This window comes from Chaetodon auriga, chromosome 5 (genome assembly GCF_051107435.1).
Source record: "Chaetodon auriga isolate fChaAug3 chromosome 5, fChaAug3.hap1, whole genome shotgun sequence".
Lineage (NCBI taxonomy): Eukaryota > Metazoa > Chordata > Actinopteri > Chaetodontiformes > Chaetodontidae > Chaetodon > Chaetodon auriga.
In genome coordinates, this window is record NC_135078.1 from 19,787,185 (window position 1) to 19,793,959 (window position 6,775).

Consider the following 6,775-nt stretch of genomic DNA (forward strand, 5'->3'; position numbering starts at 1 on the left):
TGAGAAATTGCTCGAGACACGCAACAAAAACCTGTGGAAAAAAAATCTATTTCAAAACCACAAGTCACAAACCCGCAGACACACAACGTTCAGTAGACGAATGCTCTGCACACACGGTGAAGTCCTGTGTTTTTTAACTTCCATTGTATTTTTAAACTCTAACTTTTGCCCTTTCTGGACGTCTTTTCAATCATAAGCTAGGCAACAAGATCTGACATTACATTTCGGAACACTGTGGTCGTTTTGTGACTTCCACGTGGCTACTGCATTTTTCTGTTGTGCTTTGAAAATAGGGCGGCTTGACTTGAGGGTTAGAGCACAAATTGAAGGCAGTGAAGAAAAAAGAAGACCATCTAAAAACAGTTGCTGCACAGTACTGTGGTTACTGTCCACTCAGAGACACGCTATAGGTTTTGTTTCAACATTGGGGGGATACACAATAGAAATTTGGAGCATCAAACTCTTAATTTCTTGCAACCTGGTGAATTTTTATGCACCAATTTTTTGCCTTTTCTGCATCAGTTTAAGGTGGAAATGTCTTTATTCAGATGAAGGAAAACACAAAATTTAGGCACCAGGTGACAGTTCAAAATATAATACAACATAATGCAGTAAAGTTTTCAGGTACTCTGTATTGCTTTCAAATATTTATTCTCCTAAATCAACTTTTCTCATTTCTGTTATCCACGCTGAGCCAGCACACATGTAGGCATGATTTACTCCTCTGTTCTCTTCTGTGTCTTGTATTTGGGGAAGCAAGCTCTTTAAATGTTCATGCGGCACCCATTCACATCAATTATAAATGAATACAGTCTTATTAATTAATAAACCCCAGGACTTAAATAGTGCATATGTGTTTCAGCGAGATCTGTGCAAAACTTTCTGCACATTGGACGCATACCCCACATGTCTGTGTTTTGAAAGGATTTTTATAAATCACGCACAGTGAAAGCTGACTAAAAATAACAGCAGGACACATTTTGGTCATAACGATCAAATCTGAGAAAACAAAAACCTCCAAAGTTCAAATGTACACTCAAGCCATGACAGTTTTTAGTGGCGGTGCAGATGCACGTCATGTTGTAATATCTATCTTCTGATCGCTGTCCAAAAAAGTACATTGCCTTGCCTAAATTCAGCTCCATCATATTACTGTCATGTAACCATGTCATGTCCTGTGATGTAAGCTGCTAATAGCTAACAGCTAACCTGCATCCTGTTTCTGCTTCATGCAGCTTGAGTAGCGTTAGCATGTCTTAGTGCCACACTGCTGGAGATCAGATGACACATTTAATTGAGGACTGTTGCTCAGTGGAATTTTATATTGATTTTATTCCGTCGCTCTGATGCTGTTGTTCTGCCCTGTCATGTATTACCCAAACACACGGAAGAATACAAGGACACACACACACACACACACACACACACACACACACACACACACACACACACACACACACACACAGTCACAGTTGTGTTCCCATCTCTCTCCCCCCGTGAGCCCAGTATCACCAGCATGGCCCTCCAGGATCATCAAACTGCATTGTGTTTGCACTCAGATCAACTGACAGCTACAGAATCAAGCTGTTTCATTTAGATGAAACCATTTAGGTATATTGAGGTCGCTCATATCTTAACACAGTTTAAGGTTAAAGGTAAGATTCTCGCTAAAGCTGCCGTATTTCATTCACTTGTTATTACGATCCAGAATGAAAATTAATGGCTCATAATTTGGCTTCATCTAATCATACTGTATGTTCCCTTTTTATTAATGCTGGTATTAGAACGGTTACCTAACCTGTACCCTAACCCTAATCCATTTCAGAACATTAATATTGGTTTGAATACCATAACAAATCATATTACATACACCAGGAATACTATAACCTCATCCTGCTCTAGTTACCGCTAATAGCACATTTACATGTAAAGGGCTGACTCATCCAAATCAGTGGGAAACACATTTTCACTGATTTAATGTAACTACAGTAGACATGTAGATGGGTTATGTGCAGATTTTCAGTCTTTGTGATTCACCACCAGCTCACACTAACACACTAACTCCTTTAATAGCGAGAGCTGTTGGAGCGAATAAATCAAAAAGCAGCGGCCATGAGAGTTTGTAAGCCTCGTGATTGCAAAGAGTCTGATTAAAAACAAACTTTCGACATGAGATAAGATTAAAACACTTAACGCACTACAGCGCAGATTGCACAATGCAAGGAATAACACTGAGAGAGTCCAGATTCATTGCATTGCATTCACTGTGATTGTGAAAGAAGTGATTAATTGTACTTGGAGAACTAGACTGAAACAGAAAATGAAGACATTTTGCATTCATTAGAAACATTAAACTAGCATGGAAATAGACTTGGAGCTTCCACTGGCTCTCATTTCTCTGCACATTTATTCAGCGCAATTGGAGCGCCTCGAGCTTTACATCGCCGATTTGGATGGAAATAAGAAAAGTCATTTGACCTTTGTCTTTGTGCACAATTCTGTTTTTATGCTCACATAAGCTTTTAGGGACTGTGTTACCAAACAAGGTGTTAGAGTGTTTGTTGACTTGTCCGCTGATTTACATGGTAGAATCTGAGAAAAAGTGTGGGTACAAATGGAGGAGGGGAAGGATGAACAAGAGCTTCAAGAGCATCTTCTTCATTAACTGACCTGCTTTCACAGATTGTACCAACAAAATAAGACAATTATTGCTGTAAACCTACAAGATATGGAATAATAAGGAAGACAGAACGCTTTGTTACAGAACCATGACGGTGCATGGGAAATGAATTAGTTAGCATGCCCCATCAATGATTCAGTTATCAGCTGGAGGAAAACATGAACACCCAGCAAAGACGAAAGAATATCAGAGTTCGCTACAAGAGTCTCACGTATGAGCCATAATGCTTCTTAAAAAGTGATTTCTTAAGCACATACCCCTCGATAAATGATGAAAGAGCACAGTCCGTCTTCTGAGAGAAATGTAAATTTAAGCAGGTGAGAGCCGGAGAGAACATGTCATTTCATGGCGCCCGGCTCTGTTTAGATAAAAAGCACAGTCGCTTTCCTCATCTTAGTGTCACATTCACACCAGTTGTTCTTTTACATGTAAAATAAATAATACATACATTTTACAGGCCCCAGAGAGGAAGTGCGACATGTTGGACTGAGAGACAGAGGAGTGCTGCGTTATTTTCCAGAGCTGAGGCATTTACATGTTCTCAAACAGAGATTAAGTTCTTTTTCATGTCTTTATTTTTTTTAGATATTCAACAAATCCTTTTTTTTTTTTTTTTAGAAAGAAAAGATTAAACAAGGACACACAGAGACACAATCAACTCTTGTTATAACCCACTCAGAAATACTCTTGCAAATGAGACACTAATCCTTTAAGCACAAAGATTACAAATGTGCATGAACTTAGAAAAAGCGTTATTTATTTATTTTTTCTTTCGTTCCGGCAACCTTTTCTGATAAGTATTAAATCAGAGACTCGGGAGGTGCACTGGAATCAGATTTTGAGTGCCGTCATTCATGCTTGGGAGATGAATGAACGCGGCTGTGCAGAGCAGACTGACTGATGCCATGTCGTCATCTGAAATCCAGCCTGCATTCTCTATGCCGCATCATACGTGTGCTTCTTACTACACACACTTTGAAAACACCAAAGAAAATAAAGAATAGATGCAATTTTAAACCACTTTTAATCACTTTAATGACATAAAATACTTAATAGGGCCTTCTCAGCTCACTTAATGTTAACAGTAGTTTCTGCTGTACCAGTAATCCTCCTCCACTTGTCAGTAATGTTAAACACAGGAGCTTCTCCTCATACAGAGTATAAAAACACTTTTTAAGGGCTATTTGCAACCAAGGACTCGCTGCTGACCTACCACTGATTTCAAGGTTGGGTCACACTTAAAATGCTATGTGCATGAGGACGACATGACCCTGAGGTAAGTTTGATAACATTAGCAACACGTGCTGCATCTTTAATGACGCAGTCAAGACTACAGATTACAAGAGACTTGACTGTTGTTACTACTTTTAGTGGGAGCTTACACGTGAAACATGCATGCAGAGTTGTATGCATGAGTTGTACGCTTGTTTAGCAATAAGATAAATGTGGCTAAAAATAGGGAAAATAATTTGGGGTTTAATTGCACTCCCTATAGATCTGCATATCAATAATAGAGCTGACATCATGTTCTCAGGTCATTACTGTTACCTTTTGATAAATAGGTTATACTGGCTTATTGGCTGAATCTCTGTTAAATATAAAAGCAGAATCTTGCTATTGATCTCTGATTAGCTGATTACGGTCTTTGAACCAGTCAGGTACCTGTATGAGCACTGTTCAATGACATGTTTTAGACTTCATATAAATGCTACAAATGTAGTACTGTAGGGTTAAAGTGTACATACTGATCACATCCTTTCACTGCTCTGCAGGTGCTCAGCCTTCAGCAGCACTGGGACGTTTCAGCCAGACAAGCCCGTTACAGGTGAGATGTCCATGATGACTTTGAGAGACTGGAATAAAACCATGTACAATGGTACTCAAGGATTAATTCATGAGCGAGGACACTTATAAGTAAAGAGAATTAAAATAGTTTCTCACACAAAGGGAGACTTATATTTATCAAATAGTGTGGATAGTGAGAAAACTTTATCATCTTTAATTGGAGCTTTGTTAAACCTTTGCTTGTTGACGGTGTTCTTTGGTTTAATTTTAGTTTAGTAATCTTTATCTAATCTTATCTAATTAATCTTTAGTTTAATACTCTTCTGGGGGATTTGCTTCTTGGATCAAATCAGAAGTCACTCTATTTCTAAACGCTGACATTTTCTATTCAACCATTCGATTTTCAAACTAAATAGAAAGGCTTTACATTTTATTATCTCACTGGATTAATATTGGCTGGTTTAAGATTTTAGTGTCAAATGAGATCAGTAAACAGTGTTTTGCTGCGTTTCGCTGCGTTTGCTGCAGTGACTGTTGCTGGACCAGAATACAGAGGTGTGCTTGGACAGATGGCAGCACTAATGTTCTGGAGAGCTGGCAACTCCTCCAGACGCAAGGTTTCCTGAGGCGCGTCTCAAGCCTTTTCCACTCGAGTTACTAATAACTGTTACAGTGTTAGAGTGGGATGCGGTGTGCAAAAACATAAACCTCCTTAAAATCAAAAAACCCAAAACCCTAAAAACATTTAAAAATGTTCCAAAGGTCCAATTTTTTTTATTTTTCAGATCTTTGCAGAGTTTATTCAGTGTAACTCCATATGTTAGAAAGCAAGTGCTTAATCCGATTTGGCCTCAAAGAGGAGAGGAGATAACAAACTGGATCATCTGTCATTTGAATGAAGCACAGCCATCTACAGTATGAAACATCTCTGTAGCTGAGCTTTTTCAGGGCCGCTGCAGCTCGGCAGTGCACAGTCTTCTGGGTTAATGCGAGGTCCATCACTCTGACCAGAGGTCGGTGCAGCAGGGTGACAAATCAAAACTAAATTTAAAGGGAGGAATGTCAGTGATGATACATCCTTATCTCCTGCTTCTCAGAGGAACCAGGTCTCAGTCTGGCCACAGGTGCTGGGCTGAACATCAAGTGAAAAGAAAATATTTCTTGCAATCTGCTGGGCTGTTAGACTGATGCTGTGTATTAAAAATCTCAAACATGGAGCCCAAAAATGTTGAATATTAATACGCTCCCTCTATTTCATGTCATACTGTAGATATAATTAGCTCTGTCTCTCTTCACAATGGACTTATATCCCTCCATCCGCCATAGACATAAATTATAAATGTAGCCAAGCTGATAATGCGTCGTGCAGTCTTGTCCATAGCTTTTATGGTGTGTGTTCTGCTTTACTTAATACGTAAGAAAACGCATGGATGTCTGCAAAGAGAAGACTTGGGGCACCTTTACAGACCTGAGCTGCCATTTAAAGCATTTCAACAAAGCACATTAAAAGTTCCCAAGAGTCAGGTACGAGTATAAAAAAGCAGGGTTATTCATTCTGGCTTTTATGATATTTAATACTCAACTACAGGCAGGATACATTCCCTTATTGTGCATCAGTCACTGCAAGACCCCCGCAAGAAAAACTATGACAACATGTTTGATCTTCATGTTGTTTTAATAGATTGTTTGCAAGCTGTCACTGACTTTAAATCACCTCACATGTGTTATGTTGCATGTATGCATCTTTGAAGTTAATGCATCACTTCTCATAGTAGAAAACACATAAAATTAAATGTACCCCTTTAATTTCAGAGAGAGAAGGAACGAGAGGGATGAGGAGATTTATGTATGGAGAGATAGACGGAGACCGGCTGCAGCCATTTGTTATTGACTGAAATTCAGTCCACTTATTGAAGAGCATGCTATGACCTGTTTTTTTACACATGGTTTGATCCATAACCTAGATTCACAGAGTGGCGGCTAACAGAAACCCAGGCAGACACTAAAGAGGCTTAAGACATGCATTACACGGCAGTTCAGCAGCATATCCATCGTTTCCTGTTCGACTTCCACCTGCTCCACATGCTACTGCTCCTACCAGTGAATGATGTTTACCACCAGTTCAGAGCTTCAAACTGCACATTATTAGAGAAAAACAATCGGCCATCATCCACATAGAGCACAAAACGATGTGCAGAACAGCATGCTTCAAGCTTTGTGGTATCTCAGTTTGATACCTCTGTCTAAAAATTCATCACACAGAGACAGTAAAAAAAAATCATTGAGATACAAATTTTTGTGACACAGTCC